Below are 13,694 nucleotides of genomic sequence, written 5' to 3' on the forward strand. Positions count from 1 at the left end.
TTCTTGACACTCAAGCAAAACGTGGAGGACGGTCACACTCTCACCACATCTGGCAGAGGCGGGTGCTTCTCCAGAAGTCGGAAAGTGACTGCGTGTACCATACGCATGCGCTCTTCTCAGGTGACAGAAAAGAACATCACTTCATCGTGACCTTGTTAGTGATGTCCAACTACCTAAATGCGGTTTAACTACGTGGAGCTTATTGATTGTTTCAACGTCCCGCATGTGCTGCAAGAAAGTTGGAAGTATTTTGCTCAAGTCGGACTTCAAGTCTAGGACAGGAAGAGACATGGACGCGCTTTTAGTTTTTCTTCCTACTAATGTTGCGTTTTTATCTGCGAGCATGTTTCCCTCAATGCCTCTATGGCCTGGCACCCAACTTATTATGACACTCTGGTTAGACCTGTATTGTGCAGAGAACTGAATAAAACCAATTGAGAAGAGGTGTTTGTGCTTTCGGAGTGAGGTAGAATCATTCACGACAATAAAGGAGCCTTGGAGTAGAACTGCGTTATGTAGTTTTGATTTCCTTATGTCTTTTTCAGGAGACAGCACTGCCTACTCCTCTGCTCTAAAAATGGTTGTTTCCGGATTGCATGCATCGAAATTCTGAAAGGATAGGCCTACTTATGCGTGATAAACGTCAGCATGGGACTTCAATACATCCGCGTAAAACTATGGGCACTGGTATCCGAACTGAATTTCAAGGAATTGTCTACAAATGTGTGCCTCTATAGCGAGTTTTTTTATTTTTTTTATTTCGACAAGTGTTATCTATAGCTGCTGCCACCACCATGCTGGCATTGGCTGCACTGGAGCCATTATTCAATGTGTAAAGTGCGGACCACGCATTTCTTCGCTGTAGTTCTTTACACGCACTGGCAAAGACTGTCGTACATCAAGTGTGTTGTGAATTAGTGCGCCACATGAGGTATCGTTCAGTGTAGAATAATAAGAAGGACGTTCGCAGTTTTAATGCAGCCCCAGAAGGTAATTTATTTCACTGTTGATACAGATACCATCAACGCCGGCTGACTTCGCGTGGGTCAAACGGTCGCTGGGAGCCATTCAGGCGCTGCATCCTTAGCAGCCACTTCGGCAATGCTGCTCATCGGCAGGTATGACACCCGCTTTCGTTCCTCTTTAAACTAAGTGTTTTCTTCACACTAGCAGTTACAATTTCTTCATATCTCTTCTAGAACCGGCAGGATCATGAGTGAGCGGCATGCTCCCCTTCAAATTTTCGCAAGTGTCAGATGAATGTTCATGTGAAGTGCATTCAGTACAGCTCGGCAGCCCCGGCAGTTCTGGGAACGGTGGTCATGTCTTTGGCGTTTGAAACAACGTAGTGGTTTGGGGGCCTGCTTGAATGTACGGCCTGACCCGAACCAAGTACCCTCCTTCGGTAGTCTCGGGAAGGGCAGTTGATTCGAAATTTATATGCCTCGTTTCAATCTACTCGCCATCACGTGTCATCCTAATCTTTCTAACATTGACCGCATTTCGTTCTTTCCAGCAATTCAAAAGCTCAGCCTCACCTACTTTCACTTTCAGTTTCATGTTTCACTTACCATCGTTGTTTTAACATACACCACATGACATAGACAAGTACGTACGGTTGTATAGTACGTAGTTGTTGGAGACATCACAATCCACGTTCCTTTCGCTTACGTTCATCAACTACCCGTCTAGAACCTAACAATCGTCATTTCCTTAGCTCGCGTCGAACGGCCAGCATAGGTATTGTGCCTCTGCTGCCACACGATCATCTTTCGCATGGTCATTGTGCAACTGTCATGAGAATGACGTACGCTGACTACCTACACACATACGCAAGTACTCAATGTATTCAAATGCGTTCGTTCACCAGTTAATGCTTCTCGGAAATAAAAAAAAAATCTGGATAAGCCAGGTACTCTGTAACTTCGTTCCCAGAGTGCGTTGGATTTGGAGAATTTTTTGCATTATCTTTTTCACGTACATCGCACCAGCCTCTGTCTCCGCTGCGCAGCACAACTAGCATGTCGCTTATCTAACGCAATATTGCCACCGGAAGAATGCCTCCATCCAACTGATTTGTTGCTTGCCTGCTTTTCTATCAAATATTGGAGCCTATCAACTAAAGAGTGTTGGCCAAGAGCAAAGTGGTACGTGCAAACAAACAGATATAACAACTAAAAAAGAAAAAGTGTACAAAGGAGAAACGACAATACAAGAGGACTTGGTGATAAAGATGCCTGTATATACCGTGTATTCCAGGTAAGTAGAACGAAACCTTGCACGACACCTTAAGCCAACAGACTACATTTATTCGGGCTGAAATAATCTTTTTAGACCCGAAGAAATCGAAATAGGGCTTTTTTATTACTAGACTGCGATGGGTAACTGTAATGTTTGGTGTTATAATTTTCTCTCCCTTTGTCAACTGTTTGGCTGAATGTAGCTGCAACAAACTTATAGTCAATCCAATCACGTGGACGTTGATTATACAGTAACTTTCTCCTGGCTACCTTTCTTCTTCGATATTCGCGTGCACAGTCCAGATTCCACCATGGTGAATAAGTGCCACCTTTAGTTGACTGCATACTGAACTTGGATTTTTAATAACTGTCACTTAGCACTTGGCACAAATTAACTGCCTTAACTTCATCACTTAGACGAACCTCCTCTGTAAAACTGATCGCAGTGAAACTTGAAATTTACTATAGTTAACATAGGTGCGAACATGCTTTTCAACCAAATAATCGGGCGCGTTATTTCAAAAGGTTTTGGAAAATGGTCGCGATTTGTGGGCGAGGCAATATCAGACCAAGAGGAAATTACACAGCCCGAACTGGAAAAAGTTAGGTCTAACACAGAACGCGATTTGCCGGATACATAAGTTGGGGTTCTCGAATTTAGGCAATTAAGGTTATTTGACGAAACGCAATCTAACAATCGTTTACCACAAGAGTCGGACCGATAACCCCATGATACGTGGTGAGAATTAAAATCCCCAGCTATGATTATATCCTTTCTGCATGCTGCAACCGCAGCATCAAGAGAACCAGTAATGCGGACTCCTGTAGGGAAATAAACATTGATTATCGAAAATGGGGCGCATCCAGGAAGCGTTATATCCAATTCTAGAATCTCACTTTCAGTGGAGAATGACAGGTGACTAATTTTAGCTCTATGACAAATTTTTGACCCTCTACGAGAAGGACAATTTAGACGAAAACTGCGATAATTCTTTAAATAATAACTCTTTCCTGTGGATAACTAAGTTTCTTGCAGAATAATCAGGAGAAAGATCTTCACAGAGATATAAGATATCAGCAGCTGCAGCAACAATGGAACAACAGTTCCACTGCGGCAATTTCAAGCTTCCTAGGTTGACGATATTCCGGCAGTATTACCTGCCGTCTGTAGAGTGTTGTCCCTTAGGAAATCATCCTTTGATAAGCTCTTTTTTTTTTTGCTCCTTTGAGCTTTTAATTTGTGGAGAGTAGTAGCTCTCGGGGAGTATGTAGAAGCACGACGTTTACAAGTTCTAGCATCCAAATCCACGTTCTCCATGGTATCTGAATCGGATTCGTGACTGTGAAAGTATTCATGCTCTACATGAGTAGCGGGAGCTTCGGAGGCATCAGTACTGCGAGGCCTCTGCCGATACGTGTTTCTTTATGTTCTCATCAGACACTGTGATTTCAGAAGCAACACTTGGACGCGCAGTAACATGCAAAAGTTGCGACAACTGAGAGGTGAGAACTTGTCCAACGCTCTCTGAAAGGTTCGTAAATAAACTGTCAAGGGCTTTTGCCATAGCTTTCTCTATGGCAGCAGCTACAACATCGCCAAGAGATGCATCCATTGCTTTGGAGTGACGAGCAGCAGCTTCAGCATAGGCACATGATTTCTCTAATGAGAGTGCACGAGCCTCACGACGCACACACCGTTTCCGTTCTATAATTTGTAGAACTTCGAGCTCTTGGTCTCTCGCAGGGCATTGCGCACAGCCCGCAGGGTGGAAACCTTCACACAAACAGCATCGTTCGCTCGGGGAGGAACACGTTTTTCCATTGTGGCCTTCTCCGCAAATACGGCACCGAAGCTCTGATCGACATCCCTTAATACTGCGGCCGTATCGCCAACACTGAACGCATTGCACTGGGCGGGGAGAAATTGCTTCCACGCTGTATATTAATGGCCACGCCTTGATCTCTGACGGCCTATTTGTGCCTGCAAAGGTGACAATAGCCGATTATGTGGGGGCTCCTTGATTCTCACAAACGCGTGAACATCGGTAGATGGAGACGGCACCTGCCGGGGAGAACATCTGCAGGACCTCGGAAGCACACAGACTCGCGTCGACTCCGCGAACTAGCCCCCTTAACGCAAGCTAGATGAGCAGGAATAAAAGGCCGCACCGGGTGATTCGCGAACATTTCGCACTTCAGAAGGTTGGAGACACAGGCCTGGTCTAGCGAACAGCATAGAATGTCCCCTCTGCCAAATTGTTGAACATCGGTTATGCTTTCGAAATGCGGGGTTGCTTTCCGCAGCTCTTCTTGAATCACCTCGGGATTCTTCACGCGGATGAATCTCCCATTGGTCGGCACTATGGCCACTGGAACGCTGTGAATGCCACTGCGCAAGAAAGCCTCTATAGGCATGTCCTTAGTGGGAAGCGAAGCCATGCAGAGGAACGATCTCTGGCCGGGAGAAGAAAGAGACAAGCGGAACTCACAATCAGATTGACGACACCATCAGAGAAAGGTAGAAGGTCCCTTCCGCCAGCTTGGATTAGCCATTACGCTACCTATCATTCTGTCTCTGGGGGCGTCGGCACTAGGACACTGTAAAAGGAACGTATGTGATGCCATATATAATTTTGTACTGGAAACAAGGAGACTTCCATGCTCATTTTACTGTTTTATTTTCCACAACAAAAAACCAAAAAAATGAACTTCCTCTTTTAAGAAACTATAGCATGAAAATTATTATCAACGATTAGAATTCATTTAATATCTCATTTTCAGTACGTATTTATTCCCTTCCGACCCACTGCCGCCCGATTCATGGCCAATCCCCCGTAGTGGGTTGTGCTATATCTACAGGCACCAAACCAAACCAAACCAAACGCTCGTTGTTATTGTTCAGCGCAAGGTTGTGTTCGTCTTCGCCTCTGCGTGGCGTTCATTCGGCGAGCAACTTGTTTATTTCTTAAAATCACCAACTGGCATAACGTGAAATTTATTTTCACTTTGCAGAACTTACTACAAGTGCGGCACGGTGCTTAGCCAGTAATTTTAACACGATCCTAAGAGGGCGCACACCACTGCCCTTGGCGTCATTATCAACATCATCGTCATCGTTATCGTGCGAAGGAGCAGCACCGTGTGCTGTCGCGTCTCGTGCGACGGTCTCGTGCAACGATGCTCAGAACCAGCCGCTTCCACGTAAGCACGCCTCTGTTCTTTTTCTCTTTCTGGCCCTTAGGCATCTATTAGCCGTCTGTTTCTCGGTTACGGGTGAACCAGCGGTCGCCATTCTAGTTCAGCAATGGGGTGACGCGAAGCAAGCGTTCGTATTTTCTTGCGCTGAGTGTGTTGCGTCGCTTAAGGGTTCCGGTGGGTGCGCCGTAGTTACGCTCACTCGCTCTTCAAGTATTGCCTTATGTTGCTGAGATGTAAGCGTTACCGTCGTGGTGATGCAAATGTTTTTGGGCGAAGCTGTTAAGCGCCACTTACCCCAGGATCGAGTGCGTGTGTCGAAACTGCAGCCTTCACCTCCGGCGACCGCGTCAGACGCCAGCCGCCGCTTTCGTCTCCAGTTTCTCGCGAATGCTCTGTGGCTCTCAGTTCAGTGCAGGTAACTTGGAAAAAAAAATACACTGAAATTGGCCCCTAAGACGACTCTCTCGTTAAGGCGAGTTTCATTTACTTGTCATTATTAGGTCACAGTGAAGTTATAAACGTTTCGTAATTCCCGTCTCCTGTCAATACGTGGTCGTCCACGGAGGGCGTATGGTCACAAAAAACGGGTGTAACTCTTGTTTTACCTAAACTATTCCGAAACAAATTCTATGACTATTAGCGGTTAAAGTGACTGCAACATTACGCCGAGTTTCATATACGTTTCATACTTACGTAGTGCACAGTGAAGTTTCAAATATTGCAGAATTCCTGTCTGCCATGCGGCGGTACTTGCAAACATCACTACTTCATAAAGTAATAAGAATGAATCACTCCACAATCAAAAGATGTATGCCTTATACGTATCCTTCACTAAAAGTAATAATCATATATATATAACGGTCTGCTTAGACTGAGGCTACCACGAAGCCTTCGGCGATGATCCGTGCGCCTGGGCACATCGCTGCGCGAAGGCACTATGAAATTCAAACGTTGGCGTAGGAAGAAACTTTCATATCTCGAAGAGCCGGTTCTCTTATTCTTTCTTTTTTCTTTCTTATTGCAGCCCTTACACTTACCCCCGTATTCAGAAATGCATCTTAACTTGAAGCCCACGATTGATTTAAATGACGCCTTTCGTGAACGCGCTAGAGGAAACGCAATAAGCGTCTTGGGCGCGTTCGCACCAGGCGGCGTTTAAATAGCGTCAAGCATGGGCTTCAAGGCAAAACGCATTTCTCAATACGGGGGTTATGGTGTTTTGCGCACGGTGCTTGGTGTTCGCTGCGAACTAGTTCCATACGAAAGACATGTTAATGTAGGCGCCACGAAAATTTACGCGTCGCCTGCAGGCTGGCATGATATTCCATGCTGTTTTTCTAATTTTTGTTGCCCTACCTGGTGTGATATAGATGTTTAGGTTTTGAAAACAAGCCGTTTCGCCCTGAGAGACGCTGTTCTGGTTCTTCAGGGCTTAGTTAAGTGGCTGCACGCTGAATGAAAACCTTCTTCGCCTCGGTATCCGCCTCCAACCTCGTGTCTTTCTCCAGGGCGCCGTTCCAGCGTGTCCAGCGTGCCTGGCGTGGCCTTCGGGGAGGCCACGCCAACATCACATTTTGGTGACGGAGATAGACCACCCTGTACGTACTACGGTGTCTTCACGATTCCTGAGGAACCGCTTTGCTGCCGCTGACGCCGGATTCTGACCGGACGCAACCAGCGTTCGCATCAGCGCCACGTCCTGCTGAGCAACGCGTTCCGTCGCCATTACGACCGGATCTTGGCGACGAGGAATCCTTTTGCATCGTGGCCACATGTGAGTGAGTACGCCCGGTTCTCCTTTTCACTGCCGCCCCTACTTGAGTTACACTCTTCCTATGCATTATTTCTTACTTTCTGCCTGCATCGACGCTATTGCTGCGTCATTTCCCGGCCCGCCTGCATCGACGCCACACCTGGCTTAGCCAGTGCGAGAGGACGACGGCAGAGGAATAGAAGTGTAACGGACAGATGCACCTTCCCTCACCCTTTACAATCCTCATGTTCCGCTAAACGTAAAGCTGCTGCGAACGATGACACGTACTAAATCAGTCTTCTTAACAGATTGGCGCACCCAAACATTTGGCAAAAATCGTATCAAATTGGTTGCCCCTATGTTGAGACAGTTTCCGCATAGCTTAACGGTGCATGGGAAGGCCTATTTAATTCTTTAACGGGGAAACGCAGGAAATAATGCCATAAGGTGTTTCAACAAAGCGAAATCAGTCCATACGTTTTTTTCTTTTTCAGGTGGCATTAAGCTTGAGAAGCCGACCTCTGGTGAGCACAATCTTGGTATCTTTAAGCCGCTGTAAGCCGCATAGCCTGCAGGAAATGTAGCACTTGTATGCGTAGCTTCAGCAATAGAAAAAACTGGGCCATTATTTTGTAGCGATGTCTTCCGCTCAATTCTGTGCCGTTTTTATCATTCACTGCCCGTTCATCCGATTGCTAAAGTCGGCTGAGCGTCACTTTGATCACTGATGTGGCGTGAACAGCGCGAAACGGATTGGCGTCGCAAAAGGCATCGCTACAAAATCGTGGTCTCAGTGTTCCTGGGTTACGAACTCACCAACTTCCCAGCAAGAGATATGGGTCCCGTAAGCTAACCGTGAGAACGCGTAGCTTTCGAGGCCTTCGCGCCGGCGTTGTTTCCCATCACTACGCTGATGTTTACTGAATGTTTGCATCACTACACTACATTGTTTGCTGAATGGCGCGTTACGTTATCTTTCGGTTCTTCCGCTTCCTATGAGGTCTGCCAAGGCATCTCTGGTACTCTCGTATCACCAGCAGTCTGTTTTATATCGCAACTTTACCCGTAAACGCTTTCATGCAAGCGCGTTGCTTGGCATGATTGATGCGTTCATAATTGAGTTCTTTGTTTAGGTGCTTTGTATGCGCTGTGCTTGAGACGTCAGACAACCATCACCAAGTAAACGCAGTAGAATGTACAATGAAGACTTCACTTTAACCTTCACCGCCAATTTAGGTCCGTCGCGGTTAACAGAAAGAGCCTTAAGGAGTGCATGGGGAATTTAGACCGCGGTCTGGAGTTCTGCGCGAGCTCTGCTGGGAAAACACTGGCGAATCACTGGCGCTTCAAGAAGGAAGGAAAACACTGGCGCTTCGAGCGGCACGCTGGAAGCGCAGCACTACGCCCTCGGGTTGCCTGCGAGTGTGACAACAGGCGCCACTGAAAATCTGCGCGAACCCACTAATCACTTCAAGAGTCACTTCAACAAGAGTCACCGCACACATTCAGGGTAGGCCGATTTGCCGATTGTAGTTGTGCGACGTCAAGATCCCTGTCTAGTTTCTAAAGCGAAGCTGTATTTACTACAATTCTGGTTTGGCCTAAGTGCTTATTTCTGGGCGTTGTTGGATTGATCGCTATATGGGTGTATAAGTCTATATGTGATCCTTGCCCTCACCACCATCCGCCTATTTGTGTTCACTGCAGGATGAAGACCTCTCCCTGCAATTCCCAATTACCCCTCTCCTCCGCCAACCGATTCCCACTTGTACCTGCACTTTTCCTAATTTCATCAACCCACCTAGCTACTCCGAAGCCAAGCATGCAGCCAGAGCAGGCATTAAATTCAGATTCCATCATGTTCATTATCACTGTAGACGTCGTCTATGTTATAGGGGCTCCTCACATCTATGATGCTTGTCCCTTAATTTATCACTTGTTGTTAATGGCTGTTAAGTCTGCATCAACACGATGGGAATTTATTCGGCACTGCTTTGCAGTTGATGCTCTGAAAATTAGACCATGCGAGCAATAATTCTTTGTCTCCTTAATATTGATGGTCTCAACGCACGAAATGAGAATGTTAAGAAGGCCGTACCTTAAAGGCTAAGGTAGACATCCCAAAGAAAGCAGAGCAACGACTCCTTCCGTGATTTCTTGAAGACGCGAACCACACAGTACCATGAAAATCACCTGCTCGATAACTAGAGCTATTGACATTCAACAAAAAGCAACGGAAAGATGAAGACAGGAAGGGTCTGGCCATTCTACAAGCAAGGACATCGTTCGCCATCGTGTACATACCTAAAAATGATTGTGTGGAAATAGTCAACGGCATATTTCAACATATATATCGTAAGCAATTGTATACATGATTAAAGTACCAGAAGCTTTAAAAAAGTAACTTCGAACGATAACGGTTGCACGAAAAGCGGCAGAAATCATCCGAACACTGTGTAACACCTAATAGCACATTAGAGATATATTTTATTCTGTGCACAATCCTTTTGCTTATGCTTTCTAAACTACCTGTGGAAAAACCATTTTTGTAAGGGCAGGTGCTTGTGCCCAAATTACCGGAGTGACCCCTGAAACCAGCTGAACTTCCTACGTGTTCCTACACCTTTTCTTTTTCTGATTGTGTATTGTGCCAGTTCCGGGCTCAGTGAATTACATCGGCTGCAACAAACCAATGTGCGCTAAAGGGAAGCAAGTACAAACCCAGGCATAATGCATTTGTCTGCTCTTCATTTTTCTTATACGGAGTGCACGAAACAGCGTGGCTCCCGCAAATGTGCCCTGTGTGACGTCGAGCTGAACAGAACACTGGAGAACCATCTACACAGAAGTATTCGCCACATAAACTGCAGGTACGAACATGGCTTATTACGCCGACCACACAAATTATCCTCGCTTCCTCGATTTCTTTAGAATACCAGTCAGGTTGACTTTGTTTACGTGTAGTTTTCCATTCAATCATTTTCTTGAAGTAAGACAACGGGTACAAATACTATTCATGTAGACTTGATCCTCCTCGCGTCATGTGTTGCACCTTTGGTTTTAGAATTTCGTGTGACGTCTAGCCATGGACATAGGAGCAGGAACACCGCAGTTGTTCTACAAAACAATTATTCATGATATGCAAAGCTTAATGTGACATTTTTGATATACAACAGGTAGCTATCGAGTGTTTAGAGGCATGGAGCACGTCAGCGCTGCAAATGTGCGTTTAGCCATTAGAGCTCTTTGAAAATAATTTTTCATTTTCGTATAGCTCAGCGGAGTGCCTGTTTTGAACATTGTTTCATTTAAAGGAGGGTATGATGTATCGGTTCATAAGAATTAAAAGTACTTGAACGAGTGAAATTTTTTTCGGTGAAGTCGTATGCTCATGCGCAGTCGCACATTTTCGACACTCACTTAGTTACCGTTTTACAAAATCCTTTGCGGTCCCAAATCACGTGATAACACGCTCTGTTCCAGCTTTCCTGCTGCTACAACAGTGCGTCGCACTATGAAAATTTTGAGAGAATGAGCGAATTTTTACCCGCTTCACTCTGCTGTGTGCGTTAGTAGGGTTAATTGAATGCTAAATTTAGCGCCACCTATTGTGGTGTGCCGGACCCTATAGAATTTTATTTTTATTATTATTATTATTATTATTATTATTATTATTATTATTATTATTATTATTATTATTATTATTATTATTGGGTTTAAGGTGCCAAAACCAGGGACTTATTGCGAGGCACGCCGTAGAGGGGGAGTCCCGATTCATTTTGACCACTTAGGGTTCTTCAACGTGGATCTGAATCGAAGTGCACCGGCGTTTTGGCTGGTTATTGGCTACCACGGCCAAAGTCGAACATCGCCATAGCAATTTATTCCTGAAGCCATGACGGCACGTTGCAAATTACCAACTGGACTTCAGTATCTGCATCTAAATTATTGGCATATTCATCAATTTTACTTGGTTTACTTGCATGCAATATCGGCCGGTAATTAAGATAGTTTTGAGTGTCAACTTTCTTGCGCTAGATAACCACGTTCCCTGCTTTCCAGTCGTATGGTAGAATATAGAACTCGTCATATGCTGGGAGAAAATCTCTTCCCGAAATGCAGTCGGATAAGCCGTGGTACTTGCTGAAAAAGTTCGCGTTAGTCTAATCCACATACCACATCGGCGTAGTGGATTTGGTGGCACGCTAAGTCAGAGAAGGCGAGATCAAATCCCGGGCGTGGCTGCCGCATCTTGATTAGCGTGAAATGCAAGAGTACCCCTCTGCCGTGTATTGAGCGCACGTTAAAATACCCGAAGAGATTAAAATAATTATTGAGCCCTCAATTAGGGTGTGCCGCATAATTATATCATGGTTTCAAAACGCAAACCAACACTTCTTTTAATAATAATTTGCTCCACACTTGCACGAGACACAACATTCACACTGTGAATCAGCGGAATGATCCCATGAGCATTCCTATCAGCGTGTCGCAGCAGTTCTTGCCAGGAAAGGGCATTCCATTCGCATCCACACATAAATAGAGGAGCACTTGCTGACGCCAGCATTTGACCCAAATTTTAATTAACAGTGTGGGCTAAGTAAATCATGGCGAGCCAGATTTACCAGAAATTTATTTTTCGGGTGTGTACTTATTGATCAAGTTCATGACTTTTCCTTTAAAACGGCGACAGTCTAGAATAGAAGCTTGGCATGTAGACCCAGACAAATTGTACTCATTGTTCATTAACTCATGTTTAATCCGCAATAAATTATTTAATGACAATTCTACATTTGGAACAATTTCGGCAGTGATCGTGGTCTAATTGCCACAAAATAATACAGTGGCCACTTACGCTCGGCAGCTGCGTTGTTGGAGAAACAAGATCAGAGTAATTAGAGGGATTGGTCGTTGAGTAAATGAAGTGTGCTTCACGTTCTCTACTCCCGATTCATGTTCTCTACTCTACTAGACTGTGCGATATATTTTGGTATAGATAACTGTATGGAGAATTTACAGGTATTAGCATAACAAAAATCTACATATGTTAACATCAATGCTAGTTTGAATTGCCTTTATGGAGTGTAGATTCATTCATGCAGTGGCGATTTCGTACTGGCTGCCTATGCTTCGAAGCGGATAGATTGAAGAAAAGGCTGATGGTATTTCTTTTGGAATCCAGGAAACGGGCAACAGAAGACGCCCTCTACATGTTGAACAGAGGCCTCCATAAACTGGTGAAGATATGGAGACGAGCGGGCTGCAAAGATTCATTATTTGAAATTCGCTTAAACACGACAGTGGGAATATTGGACAAAATGCTCAACAGGGCCATAGACGCTCAAAAGGCGTCTTTTAGGCGCACCCATCAAGCTCACAAGGTAAGTTGACCAAGTGCCCCTCCACAGAAGCAGCCAAACGGTATGTGCGTGTGCTTGTTGTTAACGGTTCGCTGTTTTTTACATTTGCAGTTCTTACAGCTCGGTACACTTATCTCCCGAGCCAACAAGTGGGAGCGCTAAAATATTTGCTACTGTGATGTTGCTTTCTTTCTTTGTGTGTGTGTGTGTGTTTTAGCGTGTGTCCTTGTGTTTGTTTCTGTCTCAGCGAAAACTGTTACCTCTGTAATGCTATTACTTAACAAATGCGCACACAATACTAGTCCGACTCAAATTATTCGGGATAGATAATGCACAGTGCAGTGGTCCCACTTATCTCTACGAGCGTTTGTCGTAAAACAACAAATGTCATCAAGAGTCCCTAAATTTCTTCGTTGTAGAGGCGTTCACAATACGCATGAAAGATGAAAAATCACCAGAAGCATATGCAATTCTTTGTTTCACGGGTGATTCGGTTCATGGAAGAGGTGGTCAACTGTGTTTACTAAACAGGTGTAAAGCTTATAACTAGCGTCGAAACTTGCACTTTACCTGCATGTCGAGCATAACTTGCGCCTCATTCCCACCAAATGCCAGATTTAATTCTATCCTGACTCTATGGGGTATTACCTATATCTGCTCCAAAACGCTCTCACGCTCTTTCCAGCGTATTGCTTCGCAAGGACCGTCAACAACCTGCCACTGTTGAAGCCTAGCCCGCACTTATCCCGTAAGATTGCCGTACTTTCCCCAGGTATCAACTCTGTTTCGCGTTCATTTACTTCGGGGCGTTGGGCCTGTTTGACGAGCGCTTCAGGTTCTATCAAAATGAGTCCTCACCGAAGTGTTATATTCTCACCGCGTCACCTTTCCCCTGCCCTGCCCATATTATAAGCGCAAATTCTATAATGGCAGTGGCCTTACGCGTTTCTTAGGGTTTCTGTGTTAGAATTACACCCCTAGTGCAATACCTGCAAGTCCCAAAACATGAAATTATTAACACTGTGCAAAGCCGCCTAATATCATTATACTTTAAATGTTTTCGTAAACATTACGCATAAATTTCGCTTGTTCTCTGGAAATTTGCTTACGCTGCTGCATTTCGCTCTCTCTTAATCTCTTGTA

The 13,694-nt window shown here is 45.0% G+C and overlaps 1 long non-coding RNA gene across 1 annotated transcript; it reads left to right on the forward strand.

Annotated features, from left to right (window-relative positions):
* Positions 1-117: 117 nt before the first annotated feature.
* LOC140213228 (uncharacterized) lies at positions 118-8,182 on the forward strand. The gene is made up of 3 exons (XR_011890173.1): positions 118-1,118; positions 6,947-7,216; positions 7,686-8,182. It is a non-coding gene; the product is annotated as an uncharacterized lncRNA (long non-coding RNA).
* Positions 8,183-13,694: the final 5,512 nt, after the last annotated feature.

Source organism: Dermacentor andersoni, chromosome 9 (assembly GCF_023375885.2).
Source record: "Dermacentor andersoni chromosome 9, qqDerAnde1_hic_scaffold, whole genome shotgun sequence".
Lineage (NCBI taxonomy): Eukaryota > Metazoa > Arthropoda > Arachnida > Ixodida > Ixodidae > Dermacentor > Dermacentor andersoni.